Raw genomic sequence first — 12,430 nt, forward strand, 5'->3', positions numbered from 1 at the left:
GAAAGAGACGTGCAGGTCGCAGTAGCTTAACAAGACGGTTAAAGTGTCCCTTGGAAGTGCGGTGGCGGTAGCAGTAGCTTAACAAGACGGTTTAAATGCCCATTGGAAGAGACGTGCAGGTCGCAGTAGCTTAACAAGACGGTTTAAATGCCCCTTGGAACAGCGGTGGAGGTCGCAGTAGCTTAACAAGTCTGTTTAAATGCCCCTTGGAAGAGACGTGCAGGTCGCAGTAGCTTAACAAGAAGGTTTAAATGCCCCTTGGAAGAGATGTGCAGGTCGCAGTAGCTTAACAAGACGGTTTAAATGCCCCTTGGAAGAGACATGCAGGTTGCAGAAGCTTAACAAGACGGTTTAAATGCCCCCTGGAAGAGACGTGCAGTTCGCAGTAGCTTAACAAGACCGTTTAAATGCCCCTTGGAAGAGACATGCAGGTCGCAGTAGCTTAACAAGACGGTTTAAATGCCCCTTGGAAGAGACGTGCAGGTTGCAGTAGCTTAACAACACGGTTTAAATGCCCCTTGGAAGAGACATGCAGGTCGCAGTAGCTTAACAAGACAGTTTAAATGCCCCTTGGAAGAGCGGTGGAGGTCACAGTAGCTTAACAAGACGTTTAAATGAACCTTGGAAGAGACATGCAGGTCGCAGTAGCTTAACAAGACGGTTAAAATGCCCCTTGGAAGAGCGGTGGCGGTAGCAGTAGCTTAACAAGATGGTTTAAATGCCCCTTGGAAGAGACGTGCAGGTCCTAGTAGCTTAACAAGGCGGTATAAATGCCCCTTGGAAGAGCGGTGGAGGTCGCAGTGGCTTAACAAGACGGTTTAAATGCCCCTTGGAAGAGACGTGCAGGTCGCAGTAGCTTAACAAGACGGTTAAAATGCCCCTTGGAAGAGCGTTGGCTGTAGCAGTAGCTTAACAAGATGGTTTAAATGCCCCTTGGAAGAGACGTGCAGGTCGTAGTAGCTTAAGAAGACGGTTTAAATGCCCCTTGGAAGAGCGGTGGAGGTCGCAGTAGCTTAACTAGACGGTTTAAATGCCCCTTGGAAGAGACATGCAGGTCGCAGCAGCTTAACAAGACGGCTTAAATGCCCCTTGGAAGAGACGTGTAGGTCGCAGTAGCTTAACAAGACCGTTTAAATTCCCCTTGGAAGAGACATGCAGGTCGCAGTAGCTTAACAAGATGGTTTAAATGCCGCTTGGAAGAGACGTGCAGGTTGCAGTAGCTTAACAAGACGGTTTAAATGCCCCTTGGAAGCGACATGCAGGTCGCAGTAGCTTCACAAGACATTTTAAATGTCCCTTGGAAGAGCGGTGGAGGTCGCAGTAGCTTAACAAGACGGTTTAAATGCCCCTTGGAAGAGACGTGCTGGTCGCAGTAGCTTAACAAGACGGTTAAAATGCCCCTTGGAAGAGCGGTGGCGGTAGCAGTAGCTTAACAAGATGGTTTAAATGCCCCTTGGAAGAGACGTGCAGGTCGTAGTAGCTTAACAAGGCGGTTTAAATGCCCCTTGGAAGAGCGGTGGAGGTCGCAGTAGCTTAACAAGATGGTTTAAATGCCCCTTGGAAGAGACATGCAGGTCGCAGAAGCTTAACAAGATGGTTTAAATGCCCCCTGGAAGAGACGTGCAGTTTGCAGTAGCTTAACAAGACCGTTTAAATGCCCCTTGGAAGAGACATGCAGGTCGCAGTAGCTTAACAAGACGGTTTAAATGCCCCTTGGAAGAGACGTGCAGGTTGCAGTAGCTTAACAACACGGTTTAAATGCCCCTTGGAAGAGACATGCAGGTCGCAGTAGCTTAACAAGACGGTTAAAGTGCCCCTTGGAAGTGCGGTGGCGGTAGCAGTAGCTTAACAAGACGGTTTAAATGCCCATTGGAAGAGACATGCAGGTCGCAGTAGCTTAACAAGACGGTTTAAATGCCCCTTGGAAGAGCGGTAGCGGTCGCAGTAGCTTAACAAGACAGTTTAAATGAACCTTGAAAGAGACGTGCAGGTCGCAGTAGCTTAACAAGACGGTTAAAGTGCGCCTTGGAAGTGCGGTCGCGGTAGCAGTAGCTTAACAAGACGGTTTAAATGTCCATTGGAAGAGACGTGCAGGTCGCAGTAGCTTAACAAGTCTGTTTAAATGCCCCTTGGAAGAGACGTGCAGGTCGCAGTAGCTAACAAGAAGGTTTAAATGCCCTTGGAAGAGATGTGCAGGTCGCAGTAGCTTAACAAGACGGTTTAAATGCCCCTTGGTAGAGACATGCAGGTCGCAGTAGCTTAACAAGACGGTTTAAATGCCCCTTGGAAGAGATGTGCAGGTTGCAGTAGCTTAACAAGACGGTTTAAATGCCCCTTGGAAAAGAGGTGGAGGTTACAGTAGCTTAACAAGACGGTTTAAATGCCCGTTGAAAGAGAAGTGCAGGTCGCAGTAGCTTAACAAAACAGTTAAAATGCCCCTGGGAAGAGCGGTGGCGGTAGCAGTAGCTTAACAAGACAGTTTAAATGCCCATTGGAAGAGACGTGCAGGTCTCAGTAGCTTAACAAGATGGTTTAAATGCCCCTTGGAAGAGCGGTGGAGGTCGCAGTGGCTTAACAAGACGGTAAAAATGCCCCTTGGAAGAGCGTTGGCTGTAGCAGTAGCTTAACAAGATGGTTTAACTGCCCCTTGGAAGAGACGTGCAGGTCGTAGTAGCTTAAGAAGACGGTTTAAATGCCCCTTGGAAGAGCGGTGGAGGTCGCAGTAGCTTAACTAAACGGTTTAAATGCCCCTTGGAAGAGACATGCAGGTTGCAGCAGCTTAACAAGACGGCTTAAATGCCCCTTGGAAGAGACGTGCAGGTCGCAGTAGCTTAACAAGACCGTTTAAATTCCCCTTGGAAGAGACATGCTGGTCGCAGTAGCTTAACAAGATGGTTTAAATGCCCCTTGGAAGAGACGTGCAGGTTGCAGTAGCTTAACAAGACGGTTTAAATGCCCCTTGGAAGAGACATGCAGGTCGCAGTAGCTTCAAAAGACAGTTTAAATGTCCCTTGGAAGAGCGGTGGAGGTCGCAGTAGCTTAACAAGACGGTTTAAATGCCCCTTGGAAGAGACGTGCTGATCGCAGTAGCTTAACAAGACGGTTAAAATGCCCCTTGGAAGAGCGGTGGCGGTAGCAGTAGCTTAACAAGATGGTTTAAATGCCCCTTGGAAGGGACGTGCAGGTCGTAGTAGCTTAACAAGGCGGTTTAAATGCCCCTTGGAAGAGCGGTGGAGGTCGCAGTAGCTTAACAGACGGTTTAAATGCCCCTTGGAAGAGACATGCAGGTCGCAGAAGCTTAACAAGACGGTTTAAATGCCCCCTGGAAGAGACGTGCAGTTCGCAGTAGCTTAACAAGACCGTTTAAATGCCCCTTGGAAGAGACATGCAGGTCGCAGTAGCTTAACAAGACGGTTTAAATGCCCCTTGGAAGAGACGTGCAGGTTGCAGTAGCTTAACAACACGGTTTAAATGCCCCTTGGAAGAGACATGCAGGTCGCAGTAGCTTAACAAGACAGTTTAAATGCCCCTTGGAAGAGCGGTGGAGGTCACAGTAGCTTAACAAGACGTTTAAATGCCCCTTGGAAGAGACATGCAGGTCGCAGTAGCTTAACAAGACGGTTAAAATGCCCCTTGGAAGAGCGGTGGCGGTAGCAGTAGCTTAACAAGATGGTTTAAATGCCCCTTGGAAGAGACGTGCAGGTCGTAGTAGCTTAACAAGGCGGTATAAATGCCCCTTGGAAGAGCGGTGGAGGTCGCAGTGGCTTAACAAGACGGTTTAAATGCCCCTTGGAAGAGACGTGCAGGTCGCAGTAGCTTAACAAGACGGTTAAAATGCCCCTTGGAAGAGCGTTGGCTGTAGCAGTAGCTTAACAAGATGGTTTAAATGCCACTTGGAAGAGACGTGCAGGTTGTAGTAGCTTAAGAAGACGGTTTAAATGCCCCTTGGAAGAGCGGTGGAGGTCGCAGTAGCTTAACTAGACGGTTTAAATGCCCCTTGGAAGAGACATGCAGGTCGCAGCAGCTTAACAAGACGGCTTAAATGCCCCTTGGAAGAGACGTGCAGGTCGCAGTAGCTTAACAAGACCGTTTAAATTCCCCTTGGAAGAGACATGCAGGTCGCAGTAGCTTAACAAGATGGTTTAAATGCCGCTTGGAAGAGACGTGCAGGTTGCAGTAGCTTAACAAGACGGTTTAAATGCCCCTTGGAAGCGACATGCAGGTCGCAGTAGCTTAACAAGATGGTTTAAATGCCCCTTGGAAGAGACGTGCAGGTTGCAGTAGCTTAACAACACGGTTTAAATGCCCCTTGGAAGAGACATGCAGGTCGCAGTAGCTTAACAAGACAGTTTAAATGCCCCTTGGAAGAGCGGTGGAGGTCACAGTAGCTTAACAAGATGGTTTAAATGCCACTTGGAAGAGACATGCAGGTCGCAGTAGCTTAACAAGACGGTTAAAATGCCCCTTGGAAGAGCGGTGGCGGTAGCAGTAGCTTAACAAGATGGTTTAAATGCCCCTTGGAAAAGAGGTGGAGGTTACAGTAGCTTAACAAGACGGTTTAAATGCCCCTTGGAAGAGCGGTCGCTGTAGCAGTAGCTTAACAAGACGGATTAAATGCCCTTTGAAAGAGACGTGCAGGTCGCAGTAGCTTAACAAGACGGTTAAAATGCCCGTTGGAAGAGCGGTGGCGGTAGCAGTAGCTTAACAAGATGGTTTAAATGCCCCTTGGAAGAGACGTGCAGATCGTAGTAGCTTAACAAGACCGTTTAAATGCCCCTTGGAAGAGCGGTGGAGGTCGCAGTACCTTAACAAGACAGTTCAAATGCCCCTTGGAAGAGACATGCAGGTCGCAGCAGCTTATCAAGACGGTTTAAATGCCCCTTGGAAGAGACTTGCAGGTCACAGTAGCTTAACAAGACGGTTTAAATGCTCCTTGGAAGAGACGTGCACGTTGCAGTAGCTTAACAAGACGGTTTAAATGCCCCTTGGAAAAGAGGTGGAGGTTACAGTAGCTTAACAAGACGGTTTAAATGCCCCTTGGAAGAGCGGTCGCGGTAGCAGTAGCTTAACATGACAGTTTAAATTACCCCTTGCAAAAGACGTGCAAGTCGCAGTAGCTTAACATGACGGTTTAAATGTCCCTGGGAAAAGACGTGCAAGTCGCAGTAGCTTTTCAAGACAGTTTAAATGCCCCTTGGAAGAGACATGCAGGTCGCAATAGCTTAACAAGACGGTTTAAATGCCCCTTGGAAGAGCGGTAGCGGTTGAAGTAGCTTAACAAGACAGTTTAAATGCCCCTTGAAAGAGACGTGCAGGTCGCAGTAGCTTAACAAGACGGTTAAAGTGTCCCTTGGAAGTGCGGTGGCGGTAGCAGTAGCTTAACAAGACGGTTTAAATGCCCATTGGAAGAGACGTGCAGGTCGCAGTAGCTTAACAAGACGGTTTAAATGCCCCTTGGAACAGCGGTGGAGGTCGCAGTAGCTTAACAAGTCTGTTTAAATGCCCCTTGGAAGAGACGTGCAGGTCGCAGTAGCTTAACAAGAAGGTTTAAATGCCCCTTGGAAGAGATGTGCAGGTCGCAGTAGCTTAACAAGACGGTTTAAATGCCCCTTGGAAGAGACATGCAGGTTGCAGAAGCTTAACAAGACGGTTTAAATGCCCCCTGGAAGAGACGTGCAGTTCGCAGTAGCTTAACAAGACCGTTTAAATGCCCCTTGGAAGAGACATGCAGGTCGCAGTAGCTTAACAAGACGGTTTAAATGCCCCTTGGAAGAGACGTGCAGGTTGCAGTAGCTTAACAACACGGTTTAAATGCCCCTTGGAAGAGACATGCAGGTCGCAGTAGCTTAACAAGACAGTTTAAATGCCCCTTGGAAGAGCGGTGGAGGTCACAGTAGCTTAACAAGACGTTTAAATGAACCTTGGAAGAGACATGCAGGTCGCAGTAGCTTAACAAGACGGTTAAAATGCCCCTTGGAAGAGCGGTGGCGGTAGCAGTAGCTTAACAAGATGGTTTAAATGCCCCTTGGAAGAGACGTGCAGGTCGTAGTAGCTTAACAAGGCGGTATAAATGCCCCTTGGAAGAGCGGTGGAGGTCGCAGTGGCTTAACAAGACGGTTTAAATGCCCCTTGGAAGAGACGTGCAGGTCGCAGTAGCTTAACAAGACGGTTAAAATGCCCCTTGGAAGAGCGTTGGCTGTAGCAGTAGCTTAACAAGATGGTTTAAATGCCACTTGGAAGAGACGTGCAGGTTGTAGTAGCTTAAGAAGACGGTTTAAATGCCCCTTGGAAGAGCGGTGGAGGTCGCAGTAGCTTAACTAGACGGTTTAAATGCCCCTTGGAAGAGACATGCAGGTCGCAGCAGCTTAACAAGACGGCTTAAATGCCCCTTGGAAGAGACGTGCAGGTCGCAGTAGCTTAACAAGACCGTTTAAATTCCCCTTGGAAGAGACATGCAGGTCGCAGTAGCTTAACAAGATGGTTTAAATGCCGCTTGGAAGAGACGTGCAGGTTGCAGTAGCTTAACAAGACGGTTTAAATGCCCCTTGGAAGCGACATGCAGGTCGCAGTAGCTTAACAAGATGGTTTAAATGCCCCTTGGAAGAGACGTGCAGGTTGCAGTAGCTTAACAACACGGTTTAAATGCCCCTTGGAAGAGACATGCAGGTCGCAGTAGCTTAACAAGACAGTTTAAATGCCCCTTGGAAGAGCGGTGGAGGTCACAGTAGCTTAACAAGATGGTTTAAATGCCCCTTGGAAGAGACATGCAGGTCGCAGTAGCTTAACAAGACGGTTAAAATGCCCCTTGGAAGAGCGGTGGCGGTAGCAGTAGCTTAACAAGATGGTTTAAATGCCCCTTGGAAAAGAGGTGGAGGTTACAGTAGCTTAACAAGACGGTTTAAATGCCCCTTGGAAGAGCGGTCGCTGTAGCAGTAGCTTAACAAGACGGATTAAATGCCCTTTGAAAGAGACGTGCAGGTCGCAGTAGCTTAACAAGACGGTTAAAATGCCCGTTGGAAGAGCGGTGGCGGTAGCAGTAGCTTAACAAGATGGTTTAAATGCCCCTTGGAAGAGACGTGCAGATCGTAGTAGCTTAACAAGACCGTTTAAATGCCCCTTGGAAGAGCGGTGGAGGTCGCAGTACCTTAACAAGACAGTTCAAATGCCCCTTGGAAGAGACATGCAGGTCGCAGCAGCTTATCAAGACGGTTTAAATGCCCCTTGGAAGAGACTTGCAGGTCACAGTATCTTAACAAGACGGTTTAAATGCTCCTTGGAAGAGACGTGCACGTTGCAGTAGCTTAACAAGACGGTTTAAATGCCCCTTGGAAAAGAGGTGGAGGTTACAGTAGCTTAACAAGACGGTTTAAATGCCCCTTGGAAGAGCGGTCGCGGTAGCAGTAGCTTAACATGACAGTTTAAATTACCCCTTGCAAAAGACGTGCAAGTCGCAGTAGCTTAACATGACGGTTTAAATGTCCCTGGGAAAAGACGTGCAAGTCGCAGTAGCTTTTCAAGACAGTTTAAATGCCCCTTGGAAGAGACATGCAGGTCGCAATAGCTTAACAAGACGGTTTAAATGCCCCTTGGAAGAGCGGTAGCGGTTGAAGTAGCTTAACAAGACAGTTTAAATGCCCCTTGAAAGAGACGTGCAGGTCGCAGTAGCTTAACAAGACGGTTAAAGTGTCCCTTGGAAGTGCGGTGGCGGTAGCAGTAGCTTAACAAGACGGTTTAAATGCCCCTTGGAAGCGACATGCAGGTCGCAGTAGCTTAACAAGATGGTTTAAATGCCCCTTGGAAGAGACGTGCAGGTTGCAGTAGCTTAACAACACGGTTTAAATGCCCCTTGGAAGAGACATGCAGGTCGCAGTAGCTTAACAAGACAGTTTAAATGCCCCTTGGAAGAGCGGTGGAGGTCACAGTAGCTTAACAAGATGGTTTAAATGCCCCTTGGAAGAGACATGCAGGTCGCAGTAGCTTAACAAGACGGTTAAAATGCCCCTTGGAAGAGCGGTGGCGGTAGCAGTAGCTTAACAAGATGGTTTAAATGCCCCTTGGAAAAGAGGTGGAGGTTACAGTAGCTTAACAAGACGGTTTAAATGCCCCTTGGAAGAGCGGTCGCTGTAGCAGTAGCTTAACAAGACGGATTAAATGCCCTTTGAAAGAGACGTGCAGGTCGCAGTAGCTTAACAAGACGGTTAAAATGCCCGTTGGAAGAGCGGTGGCGGTAGCAGTAGCTTAACAAGATGGTTTAAATGCCCCTTGGAAGAGACGTGCAGATCGTAGTAGCTTAACAAGACCGTTTAAATGCCCCTTGGAAGAGCGGTGGAGGTCGCAGTACCTTAACAAGACAGTTCAAATGCCCCTTGGAAGAGACATGCAGGTCGCAGCAGCTTATCAAGACGGTTTAAATGCCCCTTGGAAGAGACTTGCAGGTCACAGTAGCTTAACAAGACGGTTTAAATGCTCCTTGGAAGAGACGTGCACGTTGCAGTAGCTTAACAAGACGGTTTAAATGCCCCTTGGAAAAGAGGTGGAGGTTACAGTAGCTTAACAAGACGGTTTAAATGCCCCTTGGAAGAGCGGTCGCGGTAGCAGTAGCTTAACATGACAGTTTAAATTACCCCTTGCAAAAGACGTGCAAGTCGCAGTAGCTTAACATGACGGTTTAAATGTCCCTGGGAAAAGACGTGCAAGTCGCAGTAGCTTTTCAAGACAGTTTAAATGCCCCTTGGAAGAGACATGCAGGTCGCAATAGCTTAACAAGACGGTTTAAATGCCCCTTGGAAGAGCGGTAGCGGTTGAAGTAGCTTAACAAGACAGTTTAAATGCCCCTTGAAAGAGACGTGCAGGTCGCAGTAGCTTAACAAGACGGTTAAAGTGTCCCTTGGAAGTGCGGTGGCGGTAGCAGTAGCTTAACAAGACGGTTTAAATGCCCATTGGAAGAGACGTGCAGGTCGCAGTAGCTTAACAAGACGGTTTAAATGCCCCTTGGAACAGCGGTGGAGGTCGCAGTAGCTTAACAAGTCTGTTTAAATGCCCCTTGGAAGAGACGTGCAGGTCGCAGTAGCTTAACAAGAAGGTTTAAATGCCCCTTGGAAGAGATGTGCAGGTCGCAGTAGCTTAACAAGACGGTTTAAATGCCCCTTGGAAGAGACATGCAGGTTGCAGAAGCTTAACAAGACGGTTTAAATGCCCCCTGGAAGAGACGTGCAGTTCGCAGTAGCTTAACAAGACCGTTTAAATGCCCCTTGGAAGAGACATGCAGATCGCAGTAGCTTAACAAGACGGTTTAAATGCCCCTTGGAAGAGACGTGCAGGTTGCAGTAGCTTAACAACACGGTTTAAATGCCCCTTGGAAGAGACATGCAGGTCGCAGTAGCTTAACAAGACAGTTTAAATGCCCCTTGGAAGAGCGGTGGAGGTCACAGTAGCTTAACAAGACGTTTAAATGAACCTTGGAAGAGACATGCAGGTCGCAGTAGCTTAACAAGACGGTTAAAATGCCCCTTGGAAGAGCGGTGGCGGTAGCAGTAGCTTAACAAGATGGTTTAAATGCCCCTTGGAAGAGACGTGCAGGTCGTAGTAGCTTAACAAGGCGGTATAAATGCCCCTTGGAAGAGCGGTGGAGGTCGCAGTGGCTTAACAGGACGGTTTAAATGCCCCTTGGAAGAGACGTGCAGGTCGCAGTAGCTTAACAAGACGGTTAAAATGCCCCTTGGAAGAGCGTTGGCTGTAGCAGTAGCTTAACAAGATGGTTTAAATGCCCCTTGGAAGAGACGTGCAGGTCGTAGTAGCTTAAGAAGACGGTTTAAATGCCCCTTGGAAGAGCGGTGGAGGTCGCAGTAGCTTAACTAGACGGTTTAAATGCCCCTTGGAAGAGACATGCAGGTCGCAGCAGCTTAACAAGACGGCTTAAATGCCCCTTGGAAGAGACGTGTAGGTCGCAGTAGCTTAACAAGACCGTTTAAATTCCCCTTGGAAGAGACATGCAGGTCGCAGTAGCTTAACAAGATGGTTTAAATGCCGCTTGGAAGAGACGTGCAGGTTGCAGTAGCTTAACAAGACGGTTTAAATGCCCCTTGGAAGCGACATGCAGGTCGCAGTAGCTTCACAAGACATTTTAAATGTCCCTTGGAAGAGCGGTGGAGGTCGCAGTAGCTTAACAAGACGGTTTAAATGCCCCTTGGAAGAGACGTGCTGGTCGCAGTAGCTTAACAAGACGGTTAAAATGCCCCTTGGAAGAGCGGTGGCGGTAGCAGTAGCTTAACAAGATGGTTTAAATGCCCCTTGGAAGAGACGTGCAGGTCGTAGTAGCTTAACAAGGCGGTTTAAATGCCCCTTGGAAGAGCGGTGGAGGTCGCAGTAGCTTAACAAGATGGTTTAAATGCCCCTTGGAAGAGACATGCAGGTCGCAGAAGCTTAACAAGATGGTTTAAATGCCCCCTGGAAGAGACGTGCAGTTTGCAGTAGCTTAACAAGACCGTTTAAATGCCCCTTGGAAGAGACATGCAGGTCGCAGTAGCTTAACAAGACGGTTTAAATGCCCCTTGGAAGAGACGTGCAGGTTGCAGTAGCTTAACAACACGGTTTAAATGCCCCTTGGAAGAGACATGCAGGTCGCAGTAGCTTAACAAGACAGTTTAAATGCCCCTTGGAAGAGCGGTGGAGGTCACAGTAGCTTAACAAGATGGTTTAAATGCCCCTTGGAAGAGACATGCAGGTCGCAGTAGCTTAACAAGACGGTTAAAATGCCCCTTGGAAGAGCGGTGGCGGTAGCAGTACCCTAACAAGATGGCTTAAATGCCCCTTGGAAGAGACGTGCAGGTCGTAGTATCTTAACAAGGCGGTAAAAATGCCCCTTGGAAGAGCGGTGGAGGTCGCAGTAGCTTAACAAGACGGTTTAAATGCCCCTTGGAAGAGACATGCAGGTCGCAGTTGCTTAACAAGACGGTTTAAATGCTCCTTGGAAGAGACGTGCAGGTTGCAGTAGCTTAACAAGACGGTTTAAATGCCCCTTGGAAAAGAGGTGGAGGTTACAGTAGCTTAACAAGACGGTTTAAATGCCCCTTGGAAGAGCGGTCACTGTAGCAGTAGCTTAAGAAGACGGATTAAATGCCCCTTGAAAGAGACGTGCAGGTCGCAGTAGCTTAACAAGACGGTTAAAATGCCCCTTGGAAGAGCGGTGGCGGTAGCAGTAGCTTAACAAGATGGTTTAAATGCCCCTTGGAAGAGACGTGCAGATCGTAGTAGCTTAACAAGACCGTTTAAATGCCCCTTGGAAGAGCGGTGGAGGTCGCAGTACCTTAACAAGACATTTCAAATGCCCCTTGGAAGAGACATGCAGGTCGCAGCAGCTTATCAAGACGGTTTAAATGCCCCTTGGAAGAGACTTGCAGGTCACAGTAGCTTAACAAGACGGTTTAAATGCTCCTTGGAAGAGACGTGCACGTTGCAGTAGCTTAACAAGACGGTTTAAATGCCCCTTGGAAAAGAGGTGGAGGTTACAGTAGCTTAACAAGACGGTTTAAATGCCCCTTGGAAGAGCGGTCGCGGTAGCAGTAGCTTAACATGACGGTTTAAATTACCCCTTGCAAAAGACGTGCAAGTCGCAGTAGCTTAACATGACGGTTTAAACGTCCCTGGGAAAAGACGTGCAAGTCGCAGTAGCTTTTCAAGACGTTTTAAATGCCCCTTGGAAGAGACATGCAGGTCGCAATAGCTTAACAAGACGGTTTAAATGCCCCTTGGAAGAGCGGTAGCGGTCGAAGTAGCTTAACAAGACAGTTTAAATGCCCCTTGAAAGAGACGTGCAGGTCGCAGTAGCTTAACAAGACGGTTAAAGTGTCCCTTGGAAGTGCGGTGGCGGTAGCAGTAGCTTAACAAGACGGTTTAAATGCCCATTGGAAGAGACGTGCAGGTCGCAGTAGCTTAACAAGACGGTTTAAATGCCCCTTGGAACAGCGGTGGAGGTCGCAGTAGCTTAACAAGTCTGTTTAAATGCCCCTTGGAAGAGACGTGCAGGTCGCAGTAGCTTTACAAGAAGGTTTAAATGCCCCTTGGAAGAGATGTGCAGGTCGCAGTAGCTTAACAAGACGGTTTAAATGCCCCTTGGAAGAGACATGCAGGTCGCAGAAGCTTAACAAGACGGTTTAAATGCCCCCTGGAAGAGACGTGCAGTTCGCAGTAGCATAACAAAACCGTTTAAATGCCCCTTGGAAGAGACATGCAGGTCGCAGTAGCTTAACAAGACGGTTTAAATGCCCCTTGGAAGAGACGTGCAGGTTGCAGTAGCTTAACAACACGGTTTAAATGCCCCTTGGAAGAGACATGCAGGTCGCAGTAGCTTAACAAGACAGTTTAAATGCCCCTTGGAAGAGCGGTGGAGGTCACAGTAGCTTAACAAGACGTTTAAATGCCCCTTGGAAGA

This window comes from Phyllobates terribilis, unplaced genomic scaffold (assembly GCF_046119375.1).
Source record: "Phyllobates terribilis strain yellow unplaced genomic scaffold, ASM4611937v1 Scaffold_161__1_contigs__length_4309998, whole genome shotgun sequence".
Classification (NCBI taxonomy): Eukaryota; Metazoa; Chordata; class Amphibia; order Anura; family Dendrobatidae; genus Phyllobates; species Phyllobates terribilis.